At 41.3% G+C, this 16,811-nt stretch overlaps 1 protein-coding gene across 6 annotated transcripts in view; it reads left to right on the forward strand.

Moving 5' to 3' along the window:
• Positions 1-14,689: 14,689 nt before the first annotated feature.
• Positions 14,690-16,811, forward strand: part of LOC146854297 (uncharacterized) — a 175,933-nt gene continuing 173,811 nt past the window's right edge. The window contains exon 1 of one of the 6 annotated variants that reach the window (XM_085652085.1): positions 14,690-14,709. The gene's annotated coding sequence lies outside the window, so the exon portion shown is untranslated. Of the gene's footprint in view, positions 14,710-15,668; positions 15,786-16,811 lie in introns of those variants that run through there. The other 5 variants (XM_085652082.1, XM_085652089.1, XM_085652088.1 and 2 more) reach the window with 5 other exon arrangements.

Genomic DNA, 16,811 nt, shown 5'->3' on the forward strand with positions numbered 1-16,811 from the left:
GCTTTGTTTTTTTTGTCAGCCGGATTCGCACACCCAGCGCGAATTCGGCTGTTTTTTTTAAAAAGCTTTTTTGGGCCTGGGGGTCCTGAGCAGGCTTAGGGGGTCAGGGTGTTTTTACCTTGCCCCCTTTTCATGTTTTTTATCTTTTTTCTACTGTTTTCTTGTGACTCTGTTACGGAGTCACAAGATGGCTGCCAACACTTTCTGCTTTGGAGTGCTGACAGCCAATCAGATCTCACGATGAAATGTGTAGTTAGGCTCCGCCCAGATTGATTATTTTTATTTCTTAAACTACTGAATAGATTTACACCATTTTTAAAAAAAAGCACGCTTTCTAGAATAAGACCTACCTTTTTGCCAAATTTTGTGTAATACCGTTCAGCAGTTCGGGCTGTAACCAGTTTCAAAATTCCTATGGAAATTAACATGGGGAAACACGTTTTGGGACCCCCTTTTTTCTCTGCCCCCGCTTGACGAATCACCATGAAACACAAGAGCTGACCGGTCCGCCCCATCATTTTTGAAAATTTGGCGAAGATTCGACAAACGGCGCCAAAGATATTGGCAAATCAAAAAACGCTTTTCCTATGAAAACTAGGTTCTAACTATAACTACCTACTGGCAACCACCAGTAGGTAACATACATACATATATATTCACTGAAAAAACCATAGGTTTCAGGCCTGATATAGTTTGAAATTAGAATTGAAAAAACCTTAGAAATTCACTGAAAAAACAATAGGTTTTAGGGGTGTTATAGTTAGCTGGACATTTCACTCGAACAAAACCATTGAAATTCCTCCGATATAGTTAGTTGTACCAACTACATCTTGCGCGCCCGCAATCCACTGCTGATGATGACACATATTACATCATTCATGACATGGTCAGTGACATCACTGATGACATCTCAAATGACATCACTGATGACATCATCCAGTAAATGTGGTTTGGTTCATTATATATATAATATATATATATATATATATATTTATAGCAATTTGCATTGAAGAATGAGGAACCCATCTCCCGGGGTCAGGCCACCTCGTTGGGGACCGTGGGGGGGGGGGTCCCAATCCCCCCACGGTCCCAACCGGCTTCCGCTTCCTGCGGGAGCCCGCATTGCTTTTCCACATGGGGAGCAGCTAACATGCTGCTCCCCATGTGGAAAAACAATCTGCTTTGCTTCATTGAAGCAAGAGCAGGGCAGTTTGTAATGGCAGGGTGGGAGCCGCGAGGCTCCCGCCCTGCCATTGCAAACAGCAGTGTCCCGGGGGTGAGCACCCCGGGACACTGCAGGAGCCGGCCCTGGGGGGTGGCGGTCCCCAGGGCCATCATTGGCTCCAGGAGGGGGGCCGCGCGGTCCCACTCCCACTTAATTTAAAGCCCCAGATATTAAATAATTAGTCCCCGGGGAGGTGGCGGTCCCTGGGGCGTGTGGGAGGCTCGAGCCCCCCCCCACTCAGGGTTTTTTTTTATTTAAAAAAAACCAAACAAGCCCCGGGGGGGAGGGGGTCCCCGGGGATGCGGGGGGGCCATGAGCCCCCCGCATACATTGACATAGAGCCTTGGGGGGGCCTTTGAGCCCCCCCACCCATCAATAATGAAGCCCCGGGGGTGGCGGTCCCCGGGGCAGTGTGGGGGGGATTGGGACCCCCCACACTTTTTTCTTTTAATTATGCCCCCGGGATTTGGCCCCCAGGGGCAAAATAGAATATTCAGCGCGGTAGCCCGCGCTGAATTATATTTTTATTTTCGGCCAAAATTCGCGCTGGATGCGCGAATCTCGCCGATTTTTTTTTTTTTTTTTTTAATCTTTTTGTGGCCCTGAGGGTCCTTGTGGGACCCCCTGAGCAGGCCTAGGGGGTCAGGGTGTTTCTACCCTGCCCTCTTGTCGCGTTTTTCGCGTTTGTTTTTTAGGTTTCTTGTGCCTCGGTTCTACCGAGGCACAAGATGGCTGCCAACACTTCCTCATCTGGAGTGTTGACAGCCAATCAGAATACAGCTCGTGCACGGCAGGGTGCGCACTGGGTGCGGGGAGGGTGCGCGGATCCATGCGCGTGCGAGGCCATAGATATATCTATCTTTTTAACTTTCATTTTCTCAGGAACTACTGAACGGATTTACACAATTTAAGCAAAAGGCACGAATCTGAACTGAGGGCTACCTCTTTGCCAAATTTGGTGTAATTCCGTTCAGCAGTTCGGGCTGTAGCTGTGTCAACAGGTCCTATGGGAGAATGAATGGGGAAAACGCGTTTTGGGACCCCCCTTTTTGCTCGGCCCCCGCTTGACGAATCACCGTGAAATTTTCAGGATAGGAGCGGACCGGAGCTGGCCAAAAGTTTGCAAAATTTTGCGAAGATTCGTCAATTGGCGCCAACGTTATTCCAAATAGAATGTTGCGGATTTCCTGTGGAAAATAGATCCTAACTATATCTACCTACTGGCGACCGCCAGTAGGGGAGATTATATATATATATATATATATATATCTCCCTCCTCCAACCCCTTCTCCATTGCTGGCAAAAGTTTCAGGGTCAGACTGTTGATGAGCTGGGCCTGGGCTCTCCAGATGCATTTACCCAAAATCAGTATTGTGAATTCAGTAATATTTGGATTTAAAAACTTTTTTGCAAACAAAATCTGGAAGTTTTTATCTACTTTTATCTTTATATATTTTTTAAAACTGAAATTACAGGTTTTATAAGTACTTACATGTGTGATAAATGTTATTTATACATATCTATTTATTTATTTGTGTATTTATATATTTATTCGGATTCATCAAATAAGAGATCAATATTTACCAATAGTCGGATGCTCAACAAACATGTAATCAATCTCTACATGCATATATATATACTGTGTTGTACCCATGATCTCCAACTTGTGGCCGCGGTATTTTACCGAGATGTAAGAATAGACAACAAACCCCCAATGAAATATGTAAATGAACACTGAGAGCACTGTCACTTTAACACAGACCGGAAGGTGAAATAATTCAAAGTGGAAAAAAATGTATTTATACGATCAGGTGACTTCATGGCGTGTCATGTGATCAAGGCTCCACGGAGTCGAAACGAGTCATGGCTGGCATACCTTGAGTGAATAAAACCAACTATCGTATGCACCGAATTGTGGTCCGTGCTCCTTTCTGTTGACGTGCAGGCGCTTTCCAAGGCGTAGGCGAAGGAGTGCATTGGATATTTCAAACCGGTTTTTGCCTTCTCCGGTTTCACACGGACCCCCCCTCGCTTTTGGGCTGACAGCACACAAAGAAGACGTCGTCTGGCAACGGACAACAAGAAGTGAATCCGGGAGGATTATCGTCGGTTCAGCCCCCCAGTAACGGACAACCAGTGGACAGCATAACCTACGAAGCAAGGTGAAGCAGGACAGCACTAACTCGAGCCCGAGGAGTGCCGACAGCAGCCGGGAGGTAGGAGCTGTATCCCACAACGTATTCACACTGGGTAGAGGGGTGTGCTTATGACTTGGACAGTGAGACCACTAAGTATCAACTAATAGTCCCACGGATTCCAAAGTCAATACATATAATATACTTTATCAAACTCAAGGACATGTCAGCCGACACGCTCAGAGATCACGAGGCTGCCGCTTCGGCGATGTTTGACGATTCAAACACGCCAGATATAAACTACATAGCCCATAATGCACCAGCAACAACAAGAAATGCAAGTCTTTATGACAAATACCGGAGCATAGAGAAGCTCATGAAAGGCGAACAAAGCAAGTGGTGGGAGGGCTGCTCTCTTCAGCGATAGCTGGATGTTGGAAGAATCCCCCGGGGGCTACGCATACTAATTGCCAGATGCTTAAAGAGTGGGCAGAAACCAATTTGGAATCTTCCAAAAGATTGGTGATGTTGCTAGTTAAATATGCAGAGTCAGACCGCCTCAAGTTACAAGCACAAATAGACATCCTGAATGCTGAAATAGAAGATATGGACCAGAAAGAGGAATCCAAAAAATTAAAAGAGGAAATGCAACTACGGTTAAAAAAAAGAGGAGGATAAAATCAGAGAACGCAAAACATACAAATATCACTGTGACAAAGCGGATTATGAATGTGGCCGCATCTTCACTTTCGCAAAAAAATATGAAAATATCCAAATTAAGCGCAAGTTCCCATATAAGACCCACAAACAATAAGGAATTACAACAAGCTAACTCATCCACCTCAGACCTGAGTTCAGCAATCGAAAGTGAAACGGAGGCAGACATTCGAGACAAAAGAGTTCCAGTGGCAATATCTCTCGCGGAAGAACTGGATTTTTTAGTCGAAGAGAGAAAGCAAATACTTCGACCAAAAAAATCGCAACAACAAAGAAACAGTCACACGAAGAGAAAGGAGAAGGGCACAGCAAAGGAGATTCAACCAGGCGGTATCAAACTCGCCGGTGGAACCGAAAATAGATGATGAACAAACACACAGTAATAGCATCACGGTGATCAACTTAACATCTTTGGCCCTCAATACTGCTGAATTACAACTGTTGTCACTAGGACTATCTTTCTGCCCAGAAAGTTCATTCAACTATGCAGCAACCAGAGTCGATGTATACAAAACCATCCGAAAACTAAAACTTCGAAAATACCATTTGATGAAAGGGACAAATCCCAAAGACACAGCAGCATTATCACCTCCTCCCAGTGGGTCCCCCTCAATCTATGGCCTAACAAATGAGGACATGCCACTACTAAAAGACTTACAATCACTGGCATTATCCACACATGCCCAGGTTGAAGCAGTAACATCAACGACATCGGTTACTGAACAATCAAGATCAACATCGAAGTTCAAACCACGTTCAGTTTTTGTACCCATCATGCCAAAGGATGCCATAGATGTATACCACGAACAAATAATCATGGGATTAAAAAATCTGAACCTAAAGATCAATAAACCAAACAAAGAGACCAGTAAAACCAAGATGAAAAAACACAATAACAAATACAATCAGCTTATGAAAAAGTTGTCTAGCAATCAAGATATTGTTATAAGAAATGCCGATAAGGGCGGAAATCTAGTAATCTGGTCTAAAGTAGATTACAATGCAGAAGCCCTTAGCCAACTCACGGATACACAATGTTATCGGAGAAGTGATCCTCTAAGACTAAAATCGACATATGAGAGCTATTACAGCAAACTTATGGCATGGAGAAGTTTGGGGCTTCTAAACAAAGATGAATATGGTTTCCTTCGAAACAACACTCCTACAACTCCAGAAATTTATTTCATACCAAAATTGCATAAAAACCCTACCAAACCACCTGGGCGCCCCATTATTTCGGCGAGAAATAGTCTGACTGAAATCACGTCTCTATACATTGACTATTTCCTTCAGGAGTTTGTACAGGCACTTCCTTCATATCTTAGAGATACTGGTGATTTTTTTAACCAAAATCCACAACTTTGAGTGGAAAAAAGGATACCTATTAATAACTATGGACATCACAGCATTGTACACAAGCATCAACCACATGGATGGTCTTAAAGCAGTACAATACTACCTTGGCAAATGGGCAGTGATCCACCAAGCCCACAACAAGATGCTCGTTGACATGATTGATTTTTGTCTTCATAACAATTTATTTTTATTTCAGAATACTGTCTATCAGCAACTACGAGGCGTGGCGATGGGCGCAAGCTTTTCACCAAGCTACGCCGGCCTCCACATGGGGTGGTGGGAAGAACTGGTCCTACACAGAAATTTTATGGACATTCTAGACAACAATGTAAAATGTTGGTGGCGTTACATAGACGATCTGTTTTTAATATGGGATGGAACTGAGTTGGAGGCCAAAACATTTGTTGTTAAGCTCAATACAAACGACATCAATTTGAATTTCACATACGAAATTAGTGCTTTAACAGTCACTTTTTTAGATGTTGAAGTTTATATACACAATGAGAGTATTGAAACCAAAATCCACCGAAAACCCACGGCAGTCAACTCAGTACTTCACGCAACTAGTTTACATCCCAAGCATTTGGTACAGAGTATCCCATATGGAGAAATGATCCGGCTAAAGAGAATTTGTAGTACAAAGGAGGAACTACTAAAAGCCCAACACAATAGCCGGACAAGATTCCTCCAACGAGGGTATTCCAAAAAATGCATTGAAGGAGCCATCTCCAAATGTGCCATGTTAGATAGAGAAACTCTTCTAAAAATGCATACCAAAGAATCGCTTAACCAAACACCCAACATAACATCCAGTCCCAAAAAAGATGAATTCCGGATGGTATTAGGTTTCAGTAAGCAAAGCCTTGAAATAAACAGGATTGTACAGAGAAGTTGGCCTCTAATAAGAAATGACCCCATCCTAGGCCCTACTTTACCTGCAAAATTGTCCATAACTAACAGAAGGGCACCCAACATGCGCGACAAACTAGTGCAGAACAATCCAATTGCAAAACCCAAAGGCAACTGGCTTAGTCAGAGAAAGGGCTTTTTCAAATGCAGTAGTTGTAAAGCTTGCCAATGTGGTATCAACACATTGACATACAAGACTGCATTTAGTGACCGGGATCAAATTATTAATAAAGCCCTTTCCTGCAAAACTGAATATGTAGTGTATATTCTCGAGTGCCCTTGCAGGCTTAGATACGTGGGAAGTACTAAGCTGCAAGGGCACAAATGGATACTACAACACATCCGAGCAATATCAAACAAAGACCCCACGTATCCAGTGGCTCGCCACTTTGCTGAGCATCACCAATCAGATCCTAAACTTCTCAAATACTACATAATTGATGGTGTGCCATTTAAAAAACGTGGTGGCAATAGAGAGAAGATTCTTAGACAATTGGAGACTCGTTTTATTTTAGAACTAGACTCCAAAAGCCCCAATGGCCTAAACGCAACGGAAGATATGTACACTTATTTGTGAATCAGTTGCAAACAATCGAAATCATATGTCAGTACCCCAATACCACATGACTTTACCGCCTTTCAGTAATCTTCCTATGATAAAGTATCATCAGCTCACAACAGACACTTCCTGTTGGATTTCTAGTCTATCTTAGTCTTGCCAAACACAGATTCCATACTTGACGAGTCCAACCAAGACAAGATAACAATAAGCAGCCTCACTGTCCAAAGAAGTCTCCTTTTAACAAGGATATTAACCACACAAATCCCCTTTTTTTTATCTTACACATACTATTTTTATGGTCTGTTTTTTAGGTGTCCTTTAAAATCATAAAATTGTCAAAGGCTTTTTTCAATAATTTGCACCAATTTGCACATAACTTTTGCACTGTTTTTTAATCACTTTCATTGTGTACTAGGGGTTAGATATCACGTCACAAAGTTACAACACAGTAGCATCACTTATTATCATAAAATCAACACATGCAGAGATAAAAAGACACAGACATGATATTTAAATCAGTATTGTGAATTCAGTAATATTTGGATTTAAAAACTTTTTTGCAAACAAAATCTGGAAGTTTTTATCTACTTTTATCTTTATATTTTTTTTTAAACTGAAATTACAGGTTTTATAAGTACTTACATGTGTGATAAATGTTATTTATACATATCTACTTATTTATTTGTGTATTTATATATTTATTCGGATTCATCAAATAAGAGATCAATATTTACCAATAGTCGGATGCTCAACAAACATGTAATCAATTTCTACATGCATATATATATACTGTGTTGTACCCATGTTCTCCAACTTGTGGCCGCGGTATTTTACCGAGATGTAAGAATAGACAACAAACCCCCAATGAAATATGTAAATGAACACTGAGAGCACTGTCACTTTAACACAGACCGGAAGGTGAAATAATTCAAAGTGGAAAAAAATGTATTTATACGATCAGGTGACTTCATGGCGTGTCATGTGATCAAGGCTCCACGGAGTCGAAACACATCATGGCTGGCATACCTTGAGTAAATAAAACCAACTATCGTATGCACCGAATTGTGGTCCGTGCTCCTTTCTGTTGACGTGCAGGCGCTTTCCAAGGCGTAGGAGTGCTTTGGAGATATATATATATATATATCTCCCTCCTCCAACCCCTTCTCCATTGCTGGCAAAAGTTCCAGGGTCAGACTGTTGATGACCTGGGCCTGGGCTCTCCAGATGCATTTACCCCTCAATTAAATCCTGCAGTGCTGCTTGTATAAGGCAAGGGGGTACAGCAGGTGACTTTGTGTCTCTGGTGTGATTAGAGGGCCGGATGAAACACTTTCGCCTCAGCTCCGGACCACCACCTCTTCCCAGGCCTTCAAAACTGACATCAAAGTTCTCCTCCTTCAAAGACACTTCCAAATTGAATTCACGACCTCTCCATTATCTGAAGGAAGTCCTTCCATTATAGGAAATTCTGTTCTCCATGACTATAGAAGTGCCTTCCCAGTGTATTCTTGTGGTTTGAGTGTCTGCAATTTATTGCAGTATTATACTTCTACTTGTATTTTGTACTCTTTGGTAACATGCACACATCACTTTTCCTCTTGTAACGTATCATTTGCTACCTCTTGTATTTTGTTTGCTTTTGATACATGCACAATTGTCACCATTGCCGCATGTAACTTAACGTTTGTTCTTGTGTTTTGAGTGTCTGCCATTTATTGCAGTATTATACCTCTACTTGTACTTTGTACGCTATTGTAACATGCACACAAGTCACTTTTTCCTCTTGTAATGTATCGTTTGCTACCTCTTGTATTTTGTTTGCTCTTGATACATGCACAATTGAATATGAAAGTTTGTGGTGTGAGTAAAGTAAATGTGTGTGCTATTGAGTACTTGCGGTCCAGCCTATAGACCTTTGTTAACTGAGTTAAAAAATGACGTTGAAAAAGTCCACTTACCTTCCTCACGCAAAGTTTTTTGAGGCCCTAAGGTTTCAAACAATCTTAAGTAAGAACATATAAACAAGTTTTTTGTCTTTATATCAATTTCTTTAGCACAATTTATTCTGCGAGTTAGAGAAATTATAAATAAATGTCATTCAAAAAAGAATTCCATATAAACAGAAACATATTACATCATATGCTGTATGTGCTTCGTCAAGAACATTTTTTCAGAAGTTACAGACAAATCACAAATCAAACTGAAAAACGCCCAATGCATTTCGGGACAGGTCCCTTCTTCAGGGGATTGTGATTAAATTGCACAGTATGTTCTGCTGTTCAGGCTCATCTTCCCAACCAGTTGCTGGAACAGTAATTGTCAGAAATAACATGCAAGTCGACTATACAAACTGTGCTACTTCCATATATACAATGCGTGTGCATGTGTTTGTACTTGCTGCCATTTTGTGTAATAAAGGAGAACGAATGATAGAGTGCCCGTAAAGTTGAGAATAAGAGTTAAAGTGAAGAAATGCAGGTGAAGCATCAGTGCGTAGATCACCCATGTGCAATTGCTCAGTACTGAAGGCTCGAGTGAACAATAAAGTGAACACAAGACCCCAAAGTTTGAAAAACGTAATTGAGTGTATTAATGCCGAAGTCAATTAGTGCTAAGATCCAAGGGTGGCAGGTGAAACCCGTGGTGTTACATGGTATGCTGGAAAAAGAAAATGCATACCTTCTCACATTGACGACCGGGAGAGGATAATCCCCGGATAAAATAGTGAGTGCCGTTCTAATGAATAAGCATTTGTGCCATCATCAACTGACTCCTCTATTAGTTGACTGAATCTGTAATACGAGAGAGTGTTGTATCAGCTGTCTCAGAGGATCAAATGAATATATAAGTGCCAAAAGTAGTCACCGGATGGTATTCGCTTACCGAGATGACTCGGACCCTTGATTTCCCAAAGCGGTAAAACGTTAAGGGTATTCTGTGAGTAAAAACAATATGCTTGATTGTGAAACCTATCGGAATAAAAAGTAACAACCTGCTTCTTGTTTTAGTCTCCAGTGCACTTACCGAAAAGTGAACGAGCAAACGGTGTGACACGGCTTCAGCGGACTAATCCGTTGAGTGTTTGAGTTTCAAAGTGAAAACCGTAAACCAACGTACGTAAGAACTACGGTCTGGGTCACGTGTATGTGACGTTTTCTGGTCACATGACCAATCCAAAAAGAGCTATAGTATAACTTTATCGATACTAACTGAGTCAGACACAAGTGAATTGAACGGAGCTTAAGATGTCACCCAGATAGTCTGAATGAAGAGCAAGTGACTGTGACTGAGGAACGGTTAAGAAAGCCAATAGAGCGCGCGTAATGCGCTGATGATTTATACTCGAAGGACTACTTGTTGGAAATTCACAAGTTCCATACCATTAAAAATAAATGAGAAGGAGCAACTGAATATTAACAGAACGATAGATGCATACAGAAATTGGGTGCAAGTACACACTTACAAGTGTATATGCAAAAGTGACAGATTTACAATGTGCACGACAACAGTAAACATGGCCACAAAGTACCAGAGAGAGTATCACAAAAAGAAGTCATTTGACCATGAGAGAAATATAAAAAACAGAGCATTTCATAATGATCATTCAGCCCATCTGTCACCGGCGGACAAGGGAGGAGCCCTAGTTGTCATGGATAAATCATTCTATGATCGCAAGGTGGAGGAACATGTACAAGATACTAACACTTATATTCTATTGACATCAGATCCCACCAAAGAATTTGAAAAAACATTGGAATGTATCTTAAACCATGCATTAGACATGGGGCGGGGGGGTGATCACAGACAACATCAAACAATACTTAACAGCCTCAAACCCTCACGTACCTCACCTTTACTTGCTACCTAAGATGCACAAAGATGCAACAGACCCTCCTTTCCGCCCCATTGTTGCAGGGTGCAGCTCTATTCATGAACCCATTGGTCAATTCATTGACTTATCTACAACCTTTGGTCCAAACTTGGAGTTCGTATGTGAAAGACACCACGGACTGTTTAATCAAATTACAGAGCATCCAACATCAATTCAATAGAGATGTCCTGTTATGCACCATTGATGTGGTATCTTTATATACTTCAATCCCACATGGAGAGGGATTAGAAGCAGTAGAATGGGTTTTTCAATCGTGACTTGGAACAGGATTTCGGAGTCTTCTTGTTGGAATTGTTATCATTTAGTTTATAACACAGTTATTTCTCATGGGAAGGCAAATTTTACCAACAACGCACCGGAACATCAATGCGCTTTCCCGGGGCCCCCTCGTATGCAAATACTTTCATGGCAGCATTTGAAGACAAATACATTCTACACAATGAGCTTTGGAAACATTATCTCATCATGTACATGAGATACATTGATGATATTTTGATTATCTGACACGGTAACCAAGTACAATTGGAAAATAACATTGCTAAACTCAACCTATGCAATCCACGCATACAATTCACATTCAACATCAACGCAAACAAAATTCAATTTCTGGATATAGAGATTAGGAACACTGACAAAGGATTGGAAACTTCAGTATACCGCAAACCTACAGACAAAAACAATGCCTTACATTTCTCTAGCTTCCACCCGCTCACGTTGAAAAAACATCTACCGGTTTCCCAATTTATTCGCATTAAAAGGATTGCCTCTAATGTGGAAGAATCTGAAATACTGATTCAAGATCAAGTGGAAAAAGATCACCAACGTGGTTACCCATCTAAAATTCTTGATGATGCAAAAATGTCAGAACACAATAAGAGCCGGGGAGACCTGTTGAATAATCAACCGAGGACAGAAAACAAGCTTGAATTATTCGTTTTAAAACATTCAGCGCAAGCCGTAGAAATCTAAATCATTATAAAGAAAAGGTGGGAGATTACTGAACAGGAACCAGATTTCAAGAACGTATTCATGGGGCAACCACTTTTTGCACACACTCGATCGCAAAACTTAAGGGAAATACTGAAAGCTAGAGAAAAACAATTGTTCCAAACACTGAAAGGCATGAAAAAATGCTTCTACTGTGGACAGTGTGGCAATGTTATAGTGGGTAAAATCTTTCATCACCCGCACACAGCCAAGCCCGTAAAACTAAAATACAACAGAGATTACAATACTGTATGTGTAATATACACAATTCAATGTCCATGGGGATTAGTTACGTAGGAAGGACAGCATGTAAAATCAAGACACGAATTATTGAACATAAAAGTAGGGTACGCAATCTCAATCAACACTCATGTTTAGCTACACATTGGGCGGATGCCAAACATAGCATTCCACAACTTAGATTCACTATTTTAGAACACATCACGCAAACAGTAAGTTTAGATATAACCACTAAGTTAGCTCAGAGGGAGACATTCTGGATTAAATACCTGAACACCATCATTCCAAAAGGGCTGAATGATCATTATGAAATGCTCTGTTTTTTATAATTCTCTCATGGTCAAATGACTTTTTTTTGTGATACTCCCTCTGGTACTTTGTGGCCAAGTTTACTGTTGTTGTGCACATTGTAAATCTGTCACTTTTGCATATACACTTGTAAGTTTGTACTTGCCCCCAATTTCTGTATGCATCTATCGTTTTGTTAATATTCAGTTGCATATTGTCATTTATTTTTAATGGTATGGAACTTGTGAATTTCCAACAAGTAGTCCTACCAGTATAAATCATCAGTGCATTACGCACGCTCTATTGGCTTTCTTAACCTTTCCTCAGTCCCAGTCACTTGCTCTTCATTCAGACTATCTGGGTGACATCTCAAGCTGCGTTCAATTCACTTGTGTCTGACTCAGTTAGTATTGATAAAGTTATATTATAGCTCTTTTTTGGTTGGTCATGTGACCAAAAAACGTCACGTACACGTGACCCAGACCGTAGTTCTTACGTACGCTGGTTTACGGTTTTCAGTTTGAAACTCAAACACTCAACGGATTAGTCTGCTGAAGCCGTGTAGCATCGTTTGCTTGTTCACTTTTCGGTAAGTGCACTGGAGACTAAAACAAGAAGCAGATTGTTACTTTTTATTCCGATAGGTTTCACAATCAAGCATATTGTTTTGACTCACGGAATACCCTTAATTTTTCACCGCTTTGGGAAATCAACGGTCCGAGTCACCTCGGTAAGCGAATACCATCCTGTGACGGCTTTTAGCACTTATATATTCATTTGATCCTCTGATACAGCTGATACAACACTCTCTCGTATTACATATTCAGTCAACTAATAGAGGAGCCAGTTGATGATGACATAAATGCTTAATCATTAGAACGGCACTCACTATTTTATCCGGGATTATCCTCTCCCGGTCGTCAATGTGAGAAGGTATGCATTTTCTTTTTCCAGCTTACCATGTAACACCACAGGTTTCACCTGCCATCCTTGGATCTTAGCACTAATTGACTTCGGCATTAATACACTCAGTTACGTTTTTCAAACTTTGGGGTCTTGTGTTCACTTTATTGTTCACTCGAGCCTTCGATATTGAGCAATTGCACAAGGGTGATCTACGCACTGATGCTTCACCTGCATTTCTTCACTTTAACTCTTATTCTCAACTTTACAGGCACTCTATCATTCGTTCGCCTTTATTACACAAAATGGCAGCAAGTACTAACACATGATGCTGATATGTTAATATGCACATGCATTGTGTATATGGAAGTAGCACAGTTTGTATAGTCGACGTACATGTTATTTCTGACATTTACTCTTCCAGCAACTGGTTGGGAAGATAAGCCTGAACAGCAGACCATACTGTGCAGTTTAATCACAAGCCCCTGAAGAAGGGACCCGTCTCAAAATGCATTGGGCGTTTTTCAGTTTCTGATTTGTGATTTGTCTGTAACTTCTGAACAAATGTTCTTGGCGAAGCAGATACAGCATATGATGTAATATGTTTCTGTTTATATGGAATTCTTTTTTGAATGACACAGACATTTATAATTTCTCTAACTCATAGAATTAATTGTGCTAAAGAAATTGATATAAAGACAAAAAAACCTGTTTATATGTTTATTCTTACTTAAGATTGTTTGAAACCTTAGGGACTCAAAAAAACTTTGCGTTGCATAAGGGAAGTGGACTTTTCCATGTCTTTTTTAACTCATTTGTCACTATTGCCTCATGTAAGGCAACGTTTGCTTTTGTAACATGCTCACTTGTAATTTTCTCCTCATGTATCATTACTGTTCTTATTGTTAAGCGCTCCAACACCTTCTGGTAGAGTCCACGCTATATGAAAACATATAAATAAAATAAAATAAATGAGCCTGCACAACTCTGGAGCATATTATCAAGGTCCAGCGTTAAAATTATTGCCGCTTTATCGGCAGAAAACTGCTGCTAAAGCGGCGATAATGGGCTTGATAATATGCAGCAGAGAATTCCCATAGAAGCCAATGTTCCAGTGTCAACATGGGCTTCTATGGGAATTCTCTGCAACGTATTATGAAGCCCATTATCGCCGCAAATTTTAATGCGTGCTTGATAATATGCCCCTCTGTGATTAATGTACAGGTTCATCCGACCCTCTCTCAAAAACCAGGAGGTGCCTTTGCTTTACCAGAAAGTGCTGGGACAGTCTTCAAAAAACAAATGGGACTGTCTGGGAAAACCCGGAACGTCCGGTCACCCTACCCTGTGGTTAAAATGCACAATTTCATACCCGCCAACTTGAAGAACAACTCTCACCTTGTGTGGAGAGGGCGGGGCTTCATGCGGAGAAGTACTTACCAGGCACTTTTGAACCCCACCTCGCGTCACACGGTGGCACCGTCTGAATTGGCAGGTGAGCAATTATCACTCTCGTATTGACTCTACAGATAGTCCATTGTTTGTTTATTATTGCGCTTTTATGTAGCGCGGAGTTTACCCGAAGGTGTCAGAGCGCTTCACAATAGGAACAGTAATGATACATAAGGAGACAATTTACAAGTGAGCATGTTACACAATCAAACGTTACGTTACATGAGGCAATAGTGACAATTGTGCAAGTATCAAGAGCAAACAAAACACAAGAGTTAGCAAACGATACGTTACAAAAGGAAAAAGTGATGTGTGCAGGTTACAAGAGCATACAAAGTACACAGAGGTAAAAAAATTGCAATAAATGGCAGACACTCAAAACACTAAAACAAAAGTTACGTTACATGAGGCAGTGGTGGCCGTTGTGCGTGTATCAAAAGCAAACAAAATACAAGAGGTAGCAAATGATACATTACAAAAGGAAGGGTGACGTGTGCATGTTACAAAAGAGTACAAAGTACAAGTAGAGGTCTAATGCTGCACTAAGTGGCAGACACTCAAAACACAAAAACACACTGGGAAGGCACTTCTATAGGCATGGAGAACAGAAATTCCTATAATGGAAGGACTTCCTTCGGAAAATAGAGGGCGCGAATTAAATTTGGAAGTGTCTTTGAAGGATGTAATGTTAGACCCGCCTACTTTGGTTGCTCTGACCCCCCCCCCCCCCCCCCACACACACGTACGCGTGATAGCTGCGTCCCTGAAACAGAGGTGCTCAGCCACCACAACCCCATTTATGCATTCACCATCTGGGCGGTGTCTCCTCTTACAACGAGGGAAATTCCCACGGATCCCGGCGGCTCTCCCCCCAAACTAACCGCACAAAAAAGTGGAAATACGAGAGCAGACAGTCTCCTCCGCTTCACACCCACCAGAAAATATTGTGAAACGTCATGCGCCAAAGTTTCCTAAATCCTGTCCCACCCCTTGTGGCGGTTGAGAAGCCCCGCCCACCGATGACTCCTCCTCCCTCATGGATCAGTCGCATATTTCGGAGTCTCTCCTCACTGACAGTTTCCAGGAAGTTGGAGGAGCCGTCACTTGTATATCCTGCAGGTAAGACGCTGAAAATGGGTTAAAAACTGCTTCTTTTTCTACATTCTATTTTTCAAGGAGCGTCGTTGGACTTCGAGATATTCGACCGTGTTAGGCGAATAGGGATTTTTTTTCTGTTCCGAATGAAAATGTTTTGAGTTTGCCAACGCAGGTGTTTTACGTGCCCTTCTGACCGATTTTCTCGCATTAAACAAATACTTTGGGACAGATTTACAAGCCCCTTGCACCCCTTTTGCGTCACTTTTCCTATGTTAAAAGTGACGCAAAAGTGGCGCTAGGGGTTTCCAAATCTGCCCCTTTGTGTATCTAAAAAGCACTTGCAACTTTTCACATTACGGTGCGTAGTGCTACGACGCAGGAGACTTAAAGCGTGGTGGTATTTTAGATGTAGTTCACCTGAATGTTATAATAATTTTTTTTAATTATTTTTTTTTTTTTACTTAAATTCTTTAAGTAATTGTAGTTCCGCGTACAATATTGGGGGCTGCGAATCTGAAAGTATTTCAGTAAAGCTTGCTGGCGCCAGCCGCGCAGACCGTTGTGGACTTTAGACTCGCTGATTTGCCTGATCCAAAGTTGCATCAATCATTTTCAAGCTTCGAAGCACATATACATTAGTTATTCCCTTTATATCCGAGACTTTAGTTTGACGCAAGCATACCTGCCAAGTTTCAAAGTCCATGTGTGAGCCCTGGCCTGGCGTTTTATTTGCACGCTGGAACGTGTAATTGGGGTTTTGGGTAGATTGGTTCGCAGGATCTGGTAATTAAAACGGACATCGGAACGGGTCCCTTTCGGGCCCGATATTCACGTCCTTAACTCAACTTTCCACCATGATCCAATTTCTGAGCAATTAATGTAAAACGTTAGTTAAAGGGATCCATGTTGGCGAGTTAGTTTCTGTTTGTAGTTCACTCTTGTCTTAAACTTGCGTTCTCAAAGTGTTACCTATATCCCGGGTGGTGTTTCTGTAGTTTTTCACTTTAGTATATTCCTCTTTTATAGCGCATACTTTTAACGGAGTCG

Source organism: Triturus cristatus, chromosome 4_1 (assembly GCF_964204655.1).
Source record: "Triturus cristatus chromosome 4_1, aTriCri1.1, whole genome shotgun sequence".
Taxonomy (NCBI): Eukaryota; Metazoa; Chordata; class Amphibia; order Caudata; family Salamandridae; genus Triturus; species Triturus cristatus.